Below are 11,639 nucleotides of genomic sequence, written 5' to 3'. Positions count from 1 at the left end.
AACTGCTAAATAATCCAATAATACGCAAGAAATGAAACTTGAATTAAACGGTCTGCTAAATATTGAACTTTACCTAACTATTAGATCTATTATAGACCTTGACCTATACTAGATAATTGACTGTAAGGGCCTGTGTACAAATATTGCCACTTCTTGCTAGTATAATGATTATAAACACGTTATGACTTGAATACTTCTATTTTATATTATGTATGTTTGATTTACATTGAGAATATACATATATATTGTTTACATTGAGAAGTCGATATCATACTGTATGTATATAGAGAAAGCTTTAGGATATGTTTTCTAGACAGTTGTGTTTGACATAATATGTGATTTTATTTTCTTGACTCTTTCTTCAAACGATTCAAATACGGTAAGTATTTGAACATATGTTCAGTTTATTCTGGGACAAATTTTTTTTTGTGGGGAGTTTGTGAAATAATGAATAAGTTTCCTGGACAATTGTCTTTGATATATGTGATTTTATTTTCTTGAATCTTCTTTTCAACGAATCAAATAAAATAAGTTTTTGTACATATGTTCAGTTTATTCTGGGACAAATTTTTTTTTGTGGGGAGTTTGTGAAATAATGAATATGTTTCCTGGACAATTGTGTTTGATATATGTGATTTTATTTTCTTGAATCTTCTTTTCAACGATTCAAATAAGATAAGTGTATGTACGTATGTTCAGTTTATTCTGGGAAATTTTTTTGTGTGTAGAGATTGTGAAAAAATGATTGACTGAATTTAGGAGCTTGTTTTATTTTTCTTATCTTGTTTGTATATTCCTAACAGAGCTGGATTAAGATTTTGTAGACCTCCAAGATACAGGTATATGTATTGTGAGGCGCACAGAAAGAATGTTACGTATGTTCTGTGGATCTTGTATGTATATATGTACTGTTTATTAATTGGACTTTGATTCGCCAGTCCCTTTGATTATAATTTCATTTGATTTTTTTACACTACATTGTTTGTATGTTCCAAGGAGTAAGGGGGGTTGGATGGATGAATGGTTAGCGTGTGCGCGCTGTATCATAAAGTCTCTCATTGAGTCAACTGGCGTGGTTTCGATTCCCCGGTTGTACGTGACAAGGAGTAGGGTCGCCTGTCCAACCTCGTGGGTTTTCTCTGGGTCCTCCGGTTTCCTCCCACTGCTAAAGATACCTACGCGCAAGCGAATTAAAACCATACGTTAGTCCCGAAAAGACCTAGTTGTGTCGAGTAGACGTTAGTTGTAAATACATCACATTCAAAAATTATTATATACTAAACATACATTATGCAAGAGCTAAATCTGCCTATCGCAGGCCTTTCTTTAGGCCTGAAATGTTTTCTAAATTAATAATTAGACATTAATTAACTTATCCAGGCCATAATCAACTCTCGATGTCATCGGATTTCTCCGATATTGAATAGATTAGAACAGTTCAGCAATATTTTGATTTAAGTTAAATATGGAGGAGCGATACTTAGCTTCGAACAACCAGTACGGTGGTTGAAGTGGTAGTAGTAGCGGTAGTAGTAGTACTAACAGTAGTTTATTAAGTATTAAAAAATTTGCCATTCATTAAGAATTATGATTATGATAGACGATATGTACATTATATAGAAACAAATAAATAAATAAATAAGCAAAGTAAAATACAAATAACAACCCCCCCCCCCCCCCCCAAAACATAAAAAAACAAAACAAAATAAAAAAACAAACAAAACAAAAAACACCAACGACAGATATTCTAAAATTAATATCTACATGTATATAGGCTAAAAATAAGAATCAATTCACGAACATGGATACAAAGTTTGACTCCATGTTTTGTAAAACTATCGCAGCAGGTTTTGGCTCTCAATTGAACTATGTGTAATTAACAGTTAATGTACACGGATCTCCATTGAGAATTATATAAGCTGGCACACTATCGATTTATTATTATCGACGAATAGACAGAACCCAACAGGGAATATTACAGAGTAGGCTATCGACAACCATGCTCGGGGAGCCACGATGATTCAGTGAGTTAGAAATGAAATGAAATGAAATGGGGTTTAACGTCCTACTGTTTTGCTCCGATCTGGGCTAATGACTGTAAAACATGGGGGAGGGGAGGGGATGGCCGAATGGTTAGCATGTGCGCGCTGTATCATAAGGCCTGCCATTGAGTCAACTGGCGTGGTTTCGAATCCCCGGTTGTACGTGACAAGGAGTAGGGTCGCCTGTCCAACCTCCTGGGTTTTCTCCGGGTCCTCCGGTTTCCTCCCTCTGCTAAAGACCCCTACGCGCAAGCGAAATATTGAAATAAAAAATTAAACCATATGTTAGTCCCGAAAAATGACCTAGTTTGTGTCGAGTGGACGTTAAACCCATCTCTCTCTCTCTCTCTCTCTCTCTCTCTCTCTCCCCCTCTCTCCAAACATCCGGGATCAGCACATAAGTAAACAGAAGTAAACACGTGGCCATGTATGTATTTGTACTTCTCAACTATTAGTAATTAGCATATTTACGACCTCGAACTTTATTTTTATGTGAATACAAGATAAGCAACTATAATATGTACTATTGCGCGTTTTATAGTTACTATAATTAAATCAGATCTTTTGTTAGACTGTCATGAAAAATGCCCCCCGACAAATAATGAAATTCCAGGTCATATATTCCAAAGAAAGATGAATAAAAGCCCCCCAGAGAATATCTAGATATAGCTATGCTCGTTATTGATAGATCATAATGTATTTCAAAGAAGGGTTTAATAGCTCCCCTGTCAATATCCTAATATACTTTGACAGATCATAATGTAATCCAAAGAAAGATTTAATAGCTTCCCAGTGAATATCTGTATATACACGTTATTGATAAGTCAGAGTGACGAGCCAATTTCTAATAAAATATTATTAAATCATTTCAGTCAATCTGATTAAAAATACAGATTCTATATTTCGTTTCGTTTGGTTTTTTAATACTTTCGCTGGCCTACACTACATAAAGATCTGACAGGTTTTACTGGAATTTCGCACCAGGGGTCGTACTGCCGGCTTTTGACCCTATGACGTCAGACATTAATTAATTAAACAATCAGCGTTGACGTTTCTAGTGGTTTACCCACAGTTCCATACATCAAACGCCACGAACTCGCCGTAACAGACCGTTTCATTGGCTGATCCCTCACTTCAACCAAAACGCACGTTATATAACAATTCTTCCAGATCCTAGACAAGTGAAACGAAATTTTGAACTATAAAAAACGAAACGAAATAGGATGTGTGTTTTAATCAGATTGCATTTCAGTAGGTTTGCATACAATCGTCATTGCAGTAGACTTGTTTACGTCATTGCAGTAGATTTGTTCACGTCATTGCAGTAGACTTGCTAACAATCGTCATTGCAGTAGACTTTATAAGCTTTGAACACCGCTTCAGAAAATCATAAAGTTGTTGAATCGTTTCAATTTTGTATTTCAGATGAAATCATTTAACGTCCGCTGTATAATAAATGATATCGCAGTGATTTATTTGTCTTGTAGCAAACTACTTTCAAAGCAGAGGTCGACATAATGGTCATGACGTTTGCTTATTCTTTTTTTGTTGTTGTCTATTTTCAGATTGAAAATAAAAATGGGATTCAAGTTTAGCAAAGGCCCAATTAGTATTCAGGAAATTAAGGAATCGAGGCTCCTATCTCTGAGAGACATTCAGAAATGGGAAGAAGAATTTTTGGTCCGCAGCCGAGGGAAGAATTACTTCACAGAAAGCGAGTTTGTGCAGACGTACCGACAGACATTTACAAGCGGAGACGCAAAGACGTTTGCGAGAAACGTGTTTCGTGTCATGGACCTGGACGGGAACGGTTCCATCGATCTGAGAGAGTTCGTACTAGGAATGAGTAGCATTACGGGTGATGACGTCCATAAAAAGATTGAGTGGGCGTTCCGTGTTTATGACGTCAATGGGGATGGTGTTATTAGCCCGAAGGAATTTAAGAAAATTGTGAGGGTAAGTAAAACAGGGGACACTGTGTGGCCGGTCCAAGAATTTGAAAAGGGTAGGATGGGGTGAAGGCAACGTCAATTATATGGAGTGAGGTCGGTTCCGAGAATATTATCAATCGGAAGCCCCGAGGCAATATTTCTGCTCATTAGGATTAGAGTTCAGTGAAGCCAAAATGGCGGCAATGCTGAATTCACACGATATTTGTTCGATGTTATTTCAATGCTCTGTGCGAAGTATTTGTCCATGTCGGACAAGCACCTGTGATTTATCACACACGTCAAACATCCTGGCAGAAAATGAAATGAAATAAAATGAAGTTTAACGTCCTACTGTTCTGCTCCGACTGGGCTAATAAAGACGGGCATACGCCATACAGTGTGCTATAAGGGAAATTTTGTCCGGGCAGCGGCACTATGACCCAGTCTTATATCGAATTCCAACTGCCAAGGGATCTTTATGTGTACGTCAATGTATACACGGGGAGTCGGTTTTTCGTCCCATCTCCATTAACAAGGGGAAACCACGTCGGAAAATGCCGATGAACTTTATCGGCCAATGCAGAGATCGACATCCTGGCAGATTATAATAAAACAAATCATATCTGGTCTGTTTCATAACAAATCTGGGAGCCACAGTTCGATCCCTGCGCTGACAGATAAAGTTCATCGGGATTTTTCGACGTGCTCCCTCCTTGTCAGAGGTGCAGGACAGGGGGTCTGACAGGGACAACGTATAGTCGTTCGGAATGACTGGAAAATAGCACACTGTATGGTATGGCGTACGTCCGTCTTCATTAGCCCAGTCGGTTCCGAGAGAGAGAGAGAGAGAGAGAGATGGGGTTTAACGTCCACCCGTCACAAACTGGGTCATTTCGGGACTAAGATATGGTTTAATGTTATTTCAATAATTCGCTTGCGCGTAGGGGTCTTTAGCAGTTTGAGGAAACCGGAGGACCTGGGGAAAATCCACGAGGTTGGACAGACGACCCTACTCCTTGTCACGTACAACTGGGGAATCGAAACCCCGCCAGTTGACTCAATCACAGACCTTATGATTCAACGCACACGCGCTAACCATTCAGCAATCAACCCCTCCCCTCCCCCGAACAATAGGACTTTAAACTTCATTTCCTTTCATTTCTATATAAATCGTGTGGACTGATTATTTTTTTTTTATATTACAGGCAATATTTAAGATGCATGGACGCGGGGTTTCTAGCAAAGAACATATAGACAGACTGTGTTCAGATTTGATGCGATCAATGGACGCTGATCGAGATGGGACAATAACTCTACAGGAATTCAGAGAAGGCTGTCGCAAACACAAATTTTTACTAAATGCTTTAAAAGTTTGATTAGATATTGCGACAGTTGGAGAGTGTGGTGTACAAAATGAATATGGTGATACCAATTGATCTTGAAAATGAATTGATATTGATATAAAAAGTGACCCATAAAGATCTAAATATGGCCGCCGAAAAGATCTCCAAAGAAGCTTTTATGTGAAATTATCTAAATTGTCGGGTTGGAAAGATGTACATATAATGACAAGGCACCACGCTAATATATTTTTAGTTCTTAGAAATGGTGACATCGTTGAAATGATCTACTGTCTGTTCCAGGAGATACTCAGACTCTAATATGGTTTATGGTGACACCGAGTATATCGTTGAAATGATCTAATGACATTGAAATTGTGTAAATAGTGACGTTAAAATCGTTGAAATGATCTAATGACGTTGAAAATGTTTAAATTCTGACGTTAAAATCGTTGAAATGATCTAATGATATTGAAATTGTGTAAATAGTGACGTTAATATCGTTGAAATGATCAAATAACGTTGAAATTGTGTAAATAGTGACGTTAATATCGTTTATGGTGACACAGGCTAATTACGGTAATTTGGCGTAATCGGTTCGGAAATCGGTGTCGATAAATTCGTTGATTAGGGTAATCGATTTAAATTAGATGGACGTTAAAGATGAAAATTTGATTTAATGCAAATCAGTGATCGATAAAAAACACCCCCGTGTCTGTGATAATGTATGTAAATTTATTCTAGAGAAACTGAAAGTGGATATCATAATAAAAATTGTTTGTTTTTTATGATTTAAAGTCTCATGGGGGATTGTGCACCCCCTGAAAACTACGATATCGTGAAAGTTGAATTTATAAAAGGGGTATCAGTTTATACATGGTTCAGCTCCGTTCAGTATTTAAAATATTGGAAAAAAAATCCCAATCTCCATGTGTGTACATTATTTGCAAAGATGTTATAAATTGAAAATGGTGGGGTTTAACGCCCACTCGACACAACCCAGGTCATTTCGGGACTAACATATCGTTCTATTTTATTCGCTTCCTCTTGGATATCTATTTAGCTCCGGTAAGAAGCCGGAGGACTCGGAGAAAGCACACCAGGTTGGGGCGATCCTACTCCTTGCCACGTACAATGAATGATCAAGGGGAGTCACTGTGGCTAAGTGGGTAAAGGGAGTGGGTTGGGGTTGGAAGTTGGATGGCCGAATGGATAGCGCGTGTGTGTTGTATCATAAGTATTGTCCTTAGGTCAACTGGCGTGGTTTCGATTCCCCGGTTGTCCGTGAAAAAGGGTAGGGTCGCCTGTCCAACCTTGTGTTTTTTCTCCGGGTCCTCCGATTTCCACCCACTGCTAAAGACCTCCTACGCGCAAGCGAATTATTGAAATAAAATTAAACCATGTGTTTGTCCCAAAATGACTTAGCTTGTGTCGAGTGGACGTTAATCTCTCTCTCTCTCTCTCTCTCTCTCTCTCTCTAACTCAGTGTCAGACTTTATGATCTAACGCGCATGCGTTAAACAATTAGCCCCCCCCCCTTCCCGACCTCCATTTTTACACTACCCACGACATACAAGGATCATTCAGCACTGGAGTGAACCTTGCGATGACCGGAACTCGAGTGAAAATATGCCATGTGGGGTACCCTGCATACTCCTCGCAGTGTTTCGTTTGATTAGAGCTAATACAACTACTCACTGCTGTAAAGAAAGCAAATTCTAGTTCTAAATTATGACTGGTCAATAGTTCGATTAACAACCAATAGCTAACTGCGTAACAATACCAAACAGAGCTCCAAATTGGACCAAATATGTTTACATAACGTTACGTCATGACTCACGATTTTATTATGACCAATTAACCAGTGCATAGCAGAATATTGCAGAAAAACTAATTGCGTGACAAACGAGGCTATCAACACCAATACAGTGTAAACAATACTGTAAGGAGATGAAGAATACTTTCACCGTTTTTAATACCTTAAATCACTGTCCAAAATTTTAGGGAAGATCCCAGGTTAAACGAAGGGCTGTCATGTTGCTGTACTTGGGATAGATTTGATTGAACGGGAAGAATAGACACACTCCCTCAAAAGCGCAAGTATCAGAAGCTAATCCAGCAATGGCCAGAGAGGGATTTCTCGGGCCATTGCTTCAGGAATATGGGTACCCTGAAGCGTCATGTAGCACATCCGCCGCCCGCACCCGACCCTTCACATGCCGCCATGCTTGTAAATAAAACTATGTCCGAGAAATTGACAAATAATTGGCGATTATATGTAGCAGACTGTTGTTAGCAGAGTTACAGAATGTCCTACCTGTCAGCACCGATTTGCCTAATGAAGGTGAAATAAAGTGCGTAGAATGAATGATTCTATATTATGATTTTATGAAATAATTTATAGACTTTATCCAAAGATGGACGTCAACCATTGGGTTTTACTGTGATATGATTTAGATTGTATAACATTGACTTGTATCATTAGTTTAGTATGGAATGTATTTTTGTTCTTTCAGGGCATGTTGTTATTATTATTCATGAGGGTTTTTTGACGTTCTTCATGTGATGCCCTGGTGCTTCATCTTTAAACTGTAACCGCGTTCGCGGAATGATCATTATAATATTTTGTTGTAACTATGTGATATTGGTGATATTTATATAAACTTTTAAAACCATCTTGCGTTATCATTTCTCCTCACCCTATCCTGAACACTTAAAGCAGCGAGTCTAAACTTTTATTTAGGCGCCGCATATAGCTGCGACAAAGGCATGGGCGATATTGGGAATTTTGACCCTTCGTCGTTTTACAACCTGTCAAATCGTTTACGTGCATACTAAACAACATCTACAAACGCCTAGATGCTGTTTCTGTTGCCGTTGCTGGGAACGTTTATCTATGTCAGTGATGCAGGACAGTGGGCCTGGCAAGGAACGGTGTTTTGTCGTTCGTATGGGGCGAAACACTGAGGTTCCGTGAACATATTGGCGTTCATGGCAACTGGAATTGGAAATAAGTGCAGACCATAGCGCCTGACCAGTGCATAAAACTAGGACGTTAAACTCAATTTTATTTCAAATAACACACTTTTCTACGGCATAACAATTACTATGGTTTATTTCACTAAAACGTTTCGGGGGGTTGGATGGCCGAATGGTTAGCACGCGCGCGCTGTATCATACGGTCTGTCGTTGAATCAACTGGCGGGGTTTCGATTCCCCGGTTGTACGTGACAAGGAGTAATCAATCTAATATTATCCAATCAAATTACTAAAATTTGGATTTTAGCTTAGTTAAAATTTCGTGAAACAGGTTCCTGGAATACATCATTGCCATATCAGGACATTTAATTTGTTGTTATTTGATATTATAAAATCACTTATCATAGATCCGACGTCAGAACGTTTGGCAAAGTACGGGTGTTTATTGCTACCTTTATTGCTACCTTTATTGTTCTTGAAAAAGTAATTCATCAATTATAAAACAAACAAAATCGACTCTTGTCATTTCCATGTTTATCGAGGAGAACTCTAGATTGTGGGTTAGGGACTAACACTGTTTACATCTCGAGACCTTGACGAAATCAGCAAGCCATCGCGAACATTTTTTCTAAATGTTTGACATAGTTCGGGTGCTTTTGTCAATCGAAACAATTTTTCAGATATTTTCCCGTATTATATTATGATGAAGAAATTCGTTAGGTAGAAGAGTCTATCTGTATTGTCTCCATCTGGCGCAAGTTCGGGTGTTTTTCTCATCACGCAGAATATAGTTGGGAAGAAGGCCTCTTCCTGGGATGTTATGAAGAAATTCGTTGGGTAGAAGAATCTAACGGCACTATCTGACGAGTTCGGGCGTTTTTCACATTCGCAGAATCTGTCTAGGAGGAACGTCTGGTGCATTGCGGCTGCTTCAGGTGGTGGGGAGATTTTGTCTGCCGCTCCCATCGTTTATAACTTTAAGGTTCAACATTTTCCTCAATGTCTGTCTGAGTTCGGCTACTTTCCAGGCGTAGATCAACGGGTTGATTAAACTGGTGAAGGCCGTCATGTTGTACAAGGAATTCACTATATAAAGAGTCACGAAGCGGTGGAAGCGGACGTTAAATAAAACTAACTCACACACATATTCTTTAGTTCCGGTTTAATGGCTACCGCCAGAAAAAACAAATAAAATGGCGTCGTGAAAACAATATACGGCATTATTATGATTGTTGTTGATAAGGCGGCTTTTAGGTTCATTCTTATTTCAATCCGTCGCCTCTCCGTGCCAATAAATGTCGGAATAATCTTTTGAATTTGCTCTCTGGCAGCGATATAAATAGTCACGTGACACACTACGATTATCAGAATGAAAGATAGGTTAAAAAAACCAAACACAATATCTGTGTTGCGGTCCACAACTAGTAAATAATTACACTCCTGTATAGGTTGTTTATAGGGGAACGCACCGCACATTGTCTCCATCTGGCGAGTTCGGGTGTTTTTCTCGTCAAGTAGAATATTGTTGGGAAGGAGGCCTCTTCCTGGGGTATTATGAAGAAATTCGTTGGGTAGAAGAATCTAACGGCACTATCTGACGAGTTCGGGGGTTTTTCACATTTCGCAGAATCGGTCTAGGAGGAACGTCTGGCGCATTACCGCTTCTTCCGGTGGTGGGGAGATTTTGTCTCCCGCTCCCATCGTTTATAACTTTAAGATTCAACATTTTCCTCAATGTTTGTCGGAGTTCGGCTACTTTCCAGGCGTAGATCAACGGGTTAATTAAACTGGTGAAGGCCGTCAGGTTGTACAAGGAATTCACAATATAAAGTGTCACGAGACTGTTCTTTAGTTCCGGTTTAATGGCTACCGCCAAGAAAAACAAATAAAATGGCGTAGTGAAAACAATATACGGCAATATTATGATTGTTGTTGATAAGGCGGCTTTTAGGTTCATTCTTATTTCCATCAACCGTCTCTCCGTGCCAATAAATGTCGGAATAATCTTTTGAATTTGCTCTCTGGCAGCGATATAAATAGTCACGTGACACACTACGGTTATCAGAATCAAAGATAGGTTAAAAAAAGCAAACACAATATCCGTGTTGCGGTCCGCAACTAGTAAATAATTACACTCCTGTATGGGTTGTTTATAGGGGAATGCACCGCACACAACAACAAGGGGACTCACCCAAGCGATTACCATGGCAACCCCCATCGTCTTGCTGTTGACTATCTGTTGATATAGAAACGGAATCTTTAAGGCGAGAAGTCTATCTAGTGATAAAAGGGTTACAGTTGTAAGCGTAGCTCCACTGAGAAGGCTGACGAAGATGTACCGTATTCGACATTCGACTGCGTTATGTAAAATGTGATATACTACAGAATAATGATACATGAATACCCCACCTAACAAGATGTCCGTCACGGCCAGGTTAATGAGAGATAATCGAATAGTTCTTTTTATTCCGGAACATTTAACTAGCAGTATTAACGTCAGCAAGTTTCCAGCCAACACGCCAAACCCAAAAATAATTTGCAAAACTGCAACGACCTGGCTAACTTGATGATTACAAATGATACATGATGTATTAGAAATGCCCAAAGAGGAATTCGAAACTTCTAGAGATGTGTTAGAGATATCCATAGATGAATTCGAAACTCCTAATGATGTTTCAGAGTTGCCCAAAGACGAATTCGAAACTCCTAATGATATATCAGAGTTGCCCAAAGATGAATTCGAAACTCCTAATGATGTATTCATTTTCATTTCACTACAGCAAATACTTCCATAGATATGAATCGTAGCTGTACTGGTGCACAAGGCAGGATATGCCTACTAGAACATACAGTACCACTTCTTATTTATTTTGTCTTTTTGCAGCCAAACGACCTGAAAAGACACGAACGTGATATTTTTATCTTCACTATTAAACAAACTTACAACATTTTGAACTTTAATAGCAATAAAATGAAATGAAATGTGGTTTAACGTCCTAGTTTTCTGCACCGACTGGGATAATGAAGACGGACATCGCCATACAGTGTGCCACGAGGGGAATTCTTCCCGGATAGCCAACGTGTACACGGTAACACGATTTTTTCGTCCCATCCGAACGACTAAACACTGTTCCTTGTCAGATCCACATTTAACACCACTAACGAGGAGAAACCACACCGAACTTAGACAGAATAAATTATAAGTGTTCTAGAAAGCTAGTCATATCCAGATGGTTCACTAGCAGATTGCGATAAAGCGAAATCGTTTATACATACTTTTTTAAGCTTCAAAGTATCAATTAAAAAAATCATGCACAATTGCCCATTTCAATTTTTAACTTTGATAG

At 38.9% G+C, this 11,639-nt stretch overlaps 1 long non-coding RNA gene across 1 annotated transcript; it reads left to right on the top strand.

Annotated features, from left to right (window-relative positions):
* Positions 1-254: 254 nt before the first annotated feature.
* On the top strand, positions 255-6,098 carry LOC126819139 (uncharacterized). The gene is made up of 3 exons (XR_007679504.1): positions 255-379; positions 3,608-3,998; positions 5,179-6,098. It is a non-coding gene; the product is annotated as an uncharacterized LOC126819139 (long non-coding RNA).
* Positions 6,099-11,639: the final 5,541 nt, after the last annotated feature.

Source organism: Patella vulgata, chromosome 4 (assembly GCF_932274485.2).
Source record: "Patella vulgata chromosome 4, xgPatVulg1.2, whole genome shotgun sequence".
Taxonomy (NCBI): Eukaryota; Metazoa; Mollusca; class Gastropoda; family Patellidae; genus Patella; species Patella vulgata.
This window is presented reverse-complemented; position numbering and strand designations above follow the sequence as displayed.